Source organism: Salmo trutta, chromosome 4 (assembly GCF_901001165.1).
Source record: "Salmo trutta chromosome 4, fSalTru1.1, whole genome shotgun sequence".
NCBI lineage: Eukaryota > Metazoa > Chordata > Actinopteri > Salmoniformes > Salmonidae > Salmo > Salmo trutta.
Window position 1 is genome coordinate 55,781,472 of NC_042960.1, and position 8,830 is coordinate 55,790,301.

Genomic DNA, 8,830 nt, shown 5'->3' on the forward strand with positions numbered 1-8,830 from the left:
CCATGTTTTCCAATTGCATAATACATTCTCCAGTGTTGACTGAGTATTAACAGATAAGTGTGCTGGAGTATGGGTTGTGGTTAGCATAAAGGAGGAATTAAATACTGACATTGGGGGAGATTAAATAAAAACAATCTGTCTCTTCCGGCTAGTCCTCGGGGGTATCTGTAAGTCCCACGGCACTGATACAAGGGGTGAATTTAGTCTATATTCCATGGGTTCCATCATTGTTTAGGCTTAAAGTGTGCACAGGCATTCATTCTTCATTCTCCTCACACTGTAGCTGTGTGTGTGACTGCGTGTGACTGTGTCTGGCAGGCAGACGTCACTCAGAGTTCTTGTATTTGGTGAAAATGTTGTACAACACCTCAAGGTGGACTTCAGGTTCAGGTTCACAATGCCTAGAACCAAACAATGCACCCAAAAGAAGTAATTCATTATTTATAAAAACAAAAATAACAAACTTCTCTCTGAGAGGGAAAATCACAAACACAAAGAAAAGTGCATGCTGCTTGACTGATTCTGGGTGATATTGGTATACAAACATACAAATATGAACACTTTTGTTTCGACAATTCACCCTGTGAGACTTTATATTCAGGAAGACAAAAGCTGTCGGTGTGAGGTTGGGTGTGTTTGGGTCACATGCTGGCTTAGACGTATATCAATTTTCAAGTATCTAAAGTGAGGCAAGAGCTCCACCTACTGGACACCTAAGGCATTAAAAATACTCAAGCATCATGAGCATTCCGATGATAGTCTACCTTCAGCAAGCTTCCCACTTCTACTGAATGTTCACTGCCTGCATTCCCCATGTGTTACCGCCCTCCCTGTTCGTCTAATGCAGGGGTTCCCAAACTTTTTTTGTAATTTACAGCCAATGTTTACTTTTTTAATTTGGGCTATGACAGTCTATTACAAATCAGTCTGACTGTACTTTTGACAGTATTTCAATCTGAAGGAAGTATGGTTTGAAGTGACTGAAATGCATTAGGAAGTTATTGGGAAGTTCAGAAGATCATCAGGCAATAATGTTGTATGATATTCTGTATAGAAAAGAACATCATCATTGCACATTTTCTCTCACAACCCCATTTTAAATCAAGTAAAAACACATGGGGTCGCAACCCCTAGTTTGGGAAACACTGATGTAATATATTGTGTCAGTACTGTACCGTCTGGTTTGGCTTTGGGTTTATTCAGGCCTCCGTCCTGCATCAGCTCAAAGGCAAACGCCACATTGTGGACCTGAGGGGAACCAGGGGAGAGAATGAACAAGATGAACCTGCTAGCAGTCGACCAAAGAAACACCACTTCTACAAGTCCACCTCTCACAGAGAAACAGCACTTCTACAAGTCCACCTCTCACAGAGAAACACCACTTCTACAAGTCCACCTCTCACAGAGAAACACCACTTCTACAAGTCCACCTCTCACAGAGAAACACCACTTCTACAAGTCCACCTCTCACAGAGAAACACCACTTCTACAAGTCCACCTCTCACAGAGAAACACCACTTCTACAAATCCACCTCTTACAGAGAAACACCACTTATATAAGTCCACCTCTCACAGAGAAACACCACTTCTAAAAGTCCTACCTACCTTCTGCTCAAAGTTCTCCTGTGTGAGGAAGAAGTTGTAGAGGAGGACAAAATAGTCCTCCAGCAGTCCCATCAGCAGAACCAGATACACACCATCAGCAAACTGGACACAAAGACAAGGGGTTGTCAAACATTGGCAACACATGAGGATATGGAAGAAGCAGTGGCGACCCATCATTCAGAGCCAGTGGGGCAGAGCCCCTCCTGTTATGAACTCCACCGGTTTAGCAAAATAAATATTATAGTAATATTTACTTGCTTGTTATTTTAGCACTAATACGTGTCACATATCAGTTTGCAACAATGTAAAAAAAAACGTATTGCGTTAACAAAGCTGCATACAAACATGGTCTATTTTTTGCTTTCTTGAGTGAGGCAGCTCCAAAATGCAGGTGTTTCAGCCTAGCTCAGCGGCCCAGCGGAAAGTATAGAGCGTAGGGGTTGATAATCTTCTGTAGTTGAGCCGTGATTGGCTCAGTGTTCTGTCACTCATGGGGACACTAGGTCACTGCAAAATCTACAGGGAGAGCTAGAAAGTTTAATCTACTTTTTGGAACGAACTTGGTTACCACTTTTTCCACGTGGTTTCTTCCTTCACAGACTCCATGAAATGACGACCGATTCCTGGTCAAATGATTCATTTTGTGTGTGGTTTCCTAGAAACAAGGTTGGCTTATCTTAGCCCTACGGCTCAACTTAAGCCGCGAATCCCTAAAGTGTAAAGGAACGCACTTTTAAATCTCTCTTCAAATATTTGACCTCCTTCATAACATTGAGCTTGTCAGGTATGTGATCTCCAGGAGTGTGTCAAATGCATCCCTTTTAGAGATACAGTAAAAAAAAATATTTAAAAAAAATCAAGATCATAAAAAAACACTGCATTAATCACATTTTACAACAGGCCTCAATGTTCAACCAACATCTACTCACCAAATCTACCTATCATCATTCTATAAAAAATTATAGAAAACAGAAATGTTATTGTTATACCTATGTATACAATAAGGATTCCCCCCCTCTCCCCCCAAAAAAGAAACCTAACAAAAAGTGAACAATAGTACTTACTCTGTAGTGCTCGTCAGCTCCTTGGTCACATGACATGTCTGCAGTATGCCCTCCCTTTTCTAAAACAAACTAAACAATCTATACAGGTCAGTGGAAGAATCTGAATCGCAACCTCTCTCCACGTCTCCTTCTCAAAACCCATTGGATGAGAAAGCCAGAGGTCCCTCCCAAGCGAGGATGTGAGGATGAATGCAATTGAGATTCTCCCAATGAGTGATCATAATTTTTTCTTTTATTTCATCTTTATTTAACCAGGTAGGCCAGTTGAGAACAAGTTCTCATTTACAACTCATTTACAATCATGATGTGCAACAGATGATAGATATGTGTTGTGTCTCCTTACCTTGACCATCACCACCTGTACAGACATGTGTTCAGGCAATCTGATGGGGGACAGATAGTGCATGGCCAGAGCCACCAGCAGGTACAGTATAGCCAGCAGGTTCTTAGTATAGATAGCTGTGGATGGAGGAGGGGCCAGCATTGGGAGCTGTCAGCATTCACCAGGTTTAAATTGGGACTACCAAGGTAAAATGTTGTTTAATGCAGTACTTTCTAGAGGTAAATGTACACTTCAATGGTAAAATTAGGATTTATATTAAATACTTTGTTAGCATGATATCAAAGATAACTGATCACAATACAGAATATATTATTAAGTGTGTTAAATGTTGTGTTAGCCACTCGGACTGGCAATTGAATGGCACCTATCAATGTTTGGTCTTAGACTGTAAAATACAACTCACAGTCAACGCTCTACTCATTGGACCAGCCGTGAGGCCTGAGCAGCTGGTTGACAGACTCCAGTACAGTTTGGAGCATCTGCTTCTGTCCTCTCTCTGACTGGGTCACCTCAGCCACATTTAGCTTCCAACCCGACAGCTTCTCTGTCACCAGCAGAGAAGAGACACACAGGGACTTATAAAGCAGTCGCTCAGAGCATCATAATAAACACAAACACACATACACACAGCAAATGCATTATAAACACTCACCCTAAACAGTTACACCATTTATCAGAATCAAAGAAACTGTGAAAACAGTGATGTTGATAGCATCAAAAATATTATATAGTTCATCAGAAAAACACCAAGCTCAGCCAGAGACACTACACAGAGTCCAAACTAATTATTCCTTACCAGATAACTTCTAGAGCACCTGTCCATCATAGCAATCCTCCTCCAAGTCTTTGAAGATGATCCTGTCCTCCTCCAGCTCATTGTTGATCCAGTCTATTAACACCTGGACACAACAGCATCTATTAGCATCAGTGTTTGTTCTTCAAAATAAAGGGATACACTACTGAGAGATGTGGATAAGTCACCTACTCTCTGAAGATCTTTCAATGTAGGATTCTCTGGGAGTTGGGTTCAGCATGTTCCTCTCAGCATTCTCTTCTAAGAAAGACATTGGAAGAATACACTCAATGGCGAAGCCAGAGGGCTACAACTGATACACATAGAAGTAGTACATATCATTTTCTACATTCGAAGAGTGCTATACTCTACACAAACATCCCACACACACAGAGTACACTTCTCCTGTGTACTACTATACTAGTGTATACTCATCTTGGATCGTAAGAATGATTCAGACAATGAGTGGAACTAAGACACAGAGTGGTGTCCTCTGCACGTTGCTCTTTCATTTCCTCGTCCACCAAAGGTCACTCACAGTCACAGTTAGTCCCCCAGAAGTCACCCTTAATGAGCTTTCGTAACCCCCAGTTGTAACCCCCAGTCACTGGGAATCACCCCAGTCAGAAAGAGGCAAAGACACGTACAATCGTCCCCGAAGGTCAGAAGTGTCATCAACAGTCAACCAACAGTTTGAGTTGCTGTTACCCAGCAACAGAGGCATATTGTACAATGCATTCGGAAAGTTTTCAGACCCCTTGACTTTTTTCACATTTTGTTACGTTACAGCCTTATTCTAAAATGAATTAAATGCATTTTTTCCCGCATCAATCTACACCCAATACCCCATAATGACAAAGCGAAAATAGGTTTTTAGAAATGTTTGAAAATGTATTAAAAATAAAAAACAGAAATACCATATTTACATATGAATTCAGACCCTTTGCTATGAGACTCGATTGGAGTTCACCTGTGGTAAATTCAAATGATTGGACATGATTTAGAAAGGCACACACCTGTCTATATAAGGTCCCACAGTTGACAGTCCATGTCAGAGCAAAAACCAAACAGAAGGAATTGTCTGTTGAGCTCCGAGACAGGATTGTGTCGAGGCACAGATCTGGAGAAGGGTACCAAACCATTTCTGTGGCATTGAAGGTCCCCAAGAACACAGCGGCCTCGATCATTCTTAAATGGAAGAAGTTTGGAACCACCAAGACTCTTCCTAGAGCTGGCTGCCCGGCCAAACTGAGCAATCGGGAGAGAAGGGCCTTGGTCGGGGAGGTGACCAAGAACCCGATGTTCATTCTGACAGAGCTCCAGAGTTCCTCTGTGGAAATGGGAGAACCTTCCAGAAGGACAACCATCTCTGCAGTACTCCACCAATCAGGCCTTTATGGTGGAGTGGCCAGACGGAAGCCACTCCTTAGTAAAAGGCATGACAGCCCCATTGGTGTTTGCCCAAAGGCACCTAAAGGACTCTCAGACCATGAGAAACAAGATTCTCTGGTCTGATGAAGCCAAGATGTAACTCTTTGGCCTGAATGCCAAGCGTCAGGTCTGGAGGAAACCTGGCACCATCCCTACGGTGAAGCATGGTGGCAGCATCTTGCTGTGGGGATGTTTTTCAGCGGCAGGGACTGGGAGATTAGTCAGGATCGAGGGAAAGATGAGCGGAGCAAAGTACAGAGAGATCCTTGATGAAAACCTGCTCCAGAGTGCTCAGGGTCTCAGATTGGGGTGAAAGTTCACCTTCCAACAGGACAACAACCCTAAGCACACAGCCAGGACAATGCAGGAGTGGCTTCGGGACAAGTCGCTGAATATCCATATGGCCGAGCTAGAGCCAGGACTTGAACCCAATCGAACATCTCTGGAGAGACCTGAAAATAGCTGTGCAGCGACACTCAGCATCCAACCTGACAGAGCTTGAGAGAATCTGCAGAGAAGAATGAGAGAAACTGCCCAAATACAGGTGTGCCAAGCTTGTAGCGTCATAGCAAAAAATAATCAAGGCTGTCATCGCTGCCAAAGGTGCTTCAACAAAGTACTGAGTAAAGGGTCTGAATACTTATGTAAATGTTATATTTCAGTTTTATTTATTATTATTTTTTATAAATTTGCAAAAATTAAAACATAAATATAACTGTTATTTTGTCATTATGGGGTATTGTGTGTAGATTTATGAGGGATTAAAAAAAAAATCAATTTTAGAATAAGGCTGAAATGTCACAAAATGTGGAAAAAGTCAAGGGGTCTGAATACTTTCCGAATGCACTGTACAGTACCTGGTTCTGATATTAGGATGTAAACAACTAACAAGATGAAGCCAAGTCCCTCTGTTGCTGTGCTGAGCTTTGATTCCCTTTCACTGACAACACACACTGACTATACCTCTGGGATTTGATGGCTAGGGTCTACATTTAGGCTAACCCTAATGGCAACATTCCTTTAATCTTCCAGCCCACTAAATGACAGCAGACAGTACATTTAAGGTATGCAGAAAAGGGATGTTGTTGATGTTGGAGAGAGGAGGAGTCCTCTGTATTCTCTACAGATGTCCTATCTGATATTCCCTGGTGTAGAGCTCAACCACAAACCATAGCCATCAGGGTACAGTATGCCTCCTCTGCTGCCCACATCGCACACCAGATCAGCATTTCCTTCATAATTACAGTCCTGCGTTTCATCATAATTGTGCTATTTAGTCTGGGTACCAGTCTTTTTAGCTAACATTGCAATCCTTGCCACTCCTGTCTTTAGCAAATGACAGGAGTGGCACGGAGTGGAATGTAATAGCTGAACAGAAGTTAACAATCAGGCTGAACAATCAGGCTAATATTTCCTCCCTCTGTCCAGTACATCTTTCTTCACATGACTCTGTGCTACAATTCAATGAGTGAAATATAGTGTTAAGGATTTTGCGACAATTAAGGCAAAGCCCTCCCAAACAATAATATAGCCAATAATCCTGCCGTAGAGATGTAATATGTGTCAATAGATCATAACCAAAGCTAAATCTGGATAAGTCCCCAGTTACTCCTGAAACACTGGAGACAAAATCCAGCATACATTTCTCATATCACAATACAGACATTAACAGGTTCCTAAACAGAAACACACAAGCAGAACTCACAACACAGTAGGCCTACCAAAAATGTACATATGGTACCGTGCAAGCGTTCATAAATCAGAGTTCCTTAAAGCCCGCCACAAGCAAACCTCCCAACCAATCCCTGCATTTCAAATATAACTACCTTGTTTCTTCCTCTTAATTACCCCTAGGATCCCAGAGCTGAGTAGCAGGTAGTGAAGGTAGAAAGGTAGAGAGTGTGTGTGATGTGCCACCGGTGTGGCTGAGGGCAGTGGGAGAGGCATCATCACGTGTTTATATCTGTCACAACCCCCCCCAACCTGCGGTCCAGTTAAGGAAGTGTGAGTGGTGTGGAGGGGATTGCAGGACAGGACGAGGACTCCAGCCCTAGTAGCAGAACCCCATCTAACTACCCCTAGTACTCTACAGGGACAACACTGGCCAGCAGTGGACAGGACTTGAAGGAGAGCATGGATTCTCCTAACTACTGCACTGACAGGTACCATGTTGTGTTTGTGTACCCAATCTAGCAACATCAGTATTGCATAAGATGCATGGAAACACAATATGATCAAACTATTATACTGTATAAGAGAACAGTCTATTGCTGAATACATTCAGACAGCAATGTGATGTTCCAGTTTTTTGTTGACATGATAATCAGAGGTAGGCTACATACGAAACCTACAGTAACTGGCTATCATTCTAGGTTAGACATGTTTATCATAGTACTATGTGGTGTACAACTTCATCCTTATGCTATAAGCATTGCTTTCAGCTCTTAATCTGTTCTGATGCATTGAACAATGAATCCTGCAGTAAATATATTCCTCTTAATCTACAGTGCCATGAAAAGATATTTGCCCCCTTTCTGATTTTCTCTATTTGTGATTTTTTTCAGATCTTCAACCAAAACCTAACATTAGATAAAGGGAACACTGAGTGAACAAATAACAAAAAAAGTTATACTTATTTGATTTAATAAACAATTTATGCAACACCCAATGCTCCTGTGTGAAAAGTTATTTCCCCCTTACAGACAACAACTGGTTGTGCTACCTTTAGCCGCAGGGACTGCAACCAAACACATCCTGTAGATGTTCACCTGGCTCTAACATCAATGTGGATGAACGTTGGCCCACTCTTCCATGCAGGACTGCTTTAATCAGTGACATGTGGGTTTTCGAGCATGAACTTCTTGTTTCAGGTCCTGCCACAACGTCTCAATTGGGTTTACGTCTGGACTTCGACTAGGCCATTCCAAAACCTTAAATATTTTACTTTTCGGCCATTCTAATTTAGATTTGCTTGTGTGTTTTGAATCCTTGTCTTGTTCCCTGACCAAGCTGCGCTTCAGCTCACAGACAGATGGCCTGACATTCTCTTGTAGAATGCTATGATACAGAGCAGAATTCAATGATGGCAAAGTCGTAGGAGTCTTGATGATCCTCTCGGTGCTTCCAGGTGATTTTTGGTAAACTTGAGTTGACTTTTTGGGCGACATGGGTCCCAACATGTCAGGCAAAAACCAATTGTATTTGTTTTCTGCATTCATCAGTGTTGTCTTGAGACTAGCCTCCATCTCCTGCTTTTTCAGAGCCTTAGGCTAGGCTGGGAGGGACACATACACAAAAAAAGACAAGAGTCAAACCTTGCAGCTGTCCATACTAGACAGAGCTAGGAAAGGGGCTTCAACATAGCTTGGTAAAAAAAAAAAAAAAGTGGAACTGCACAACTAGCGGAGACCAAAGGTTATTCAAAACAAAAGAGAAAGTAAATATTGTATTCCTTATCTTAATAACCTTGCATTCTTGTGATAGAGAATTAGATTTCTATATGTTTACTACATCATGAGAAACACCACTAGCCAGTCTACTTCCTTTGCTCCTTGCTCTAGTTGGCCATAGAAAATAGGTTTTGCTTTAGGCACA

General features: G+C 42.0%; 1 pseudogene; it reads right to left on the minus strand.

Annotated features, from left to right (window-relative positions):
- Window positions 1-325: 325 nt before the first annotated feature.
- LOC115192655 (beta-parvin-like) lies at window positions 326-4,113 on the minus strand (annotated as a pseudogene).
- Window positions 4,114-8,830: the final 4,717 nt, after the last annotated feature.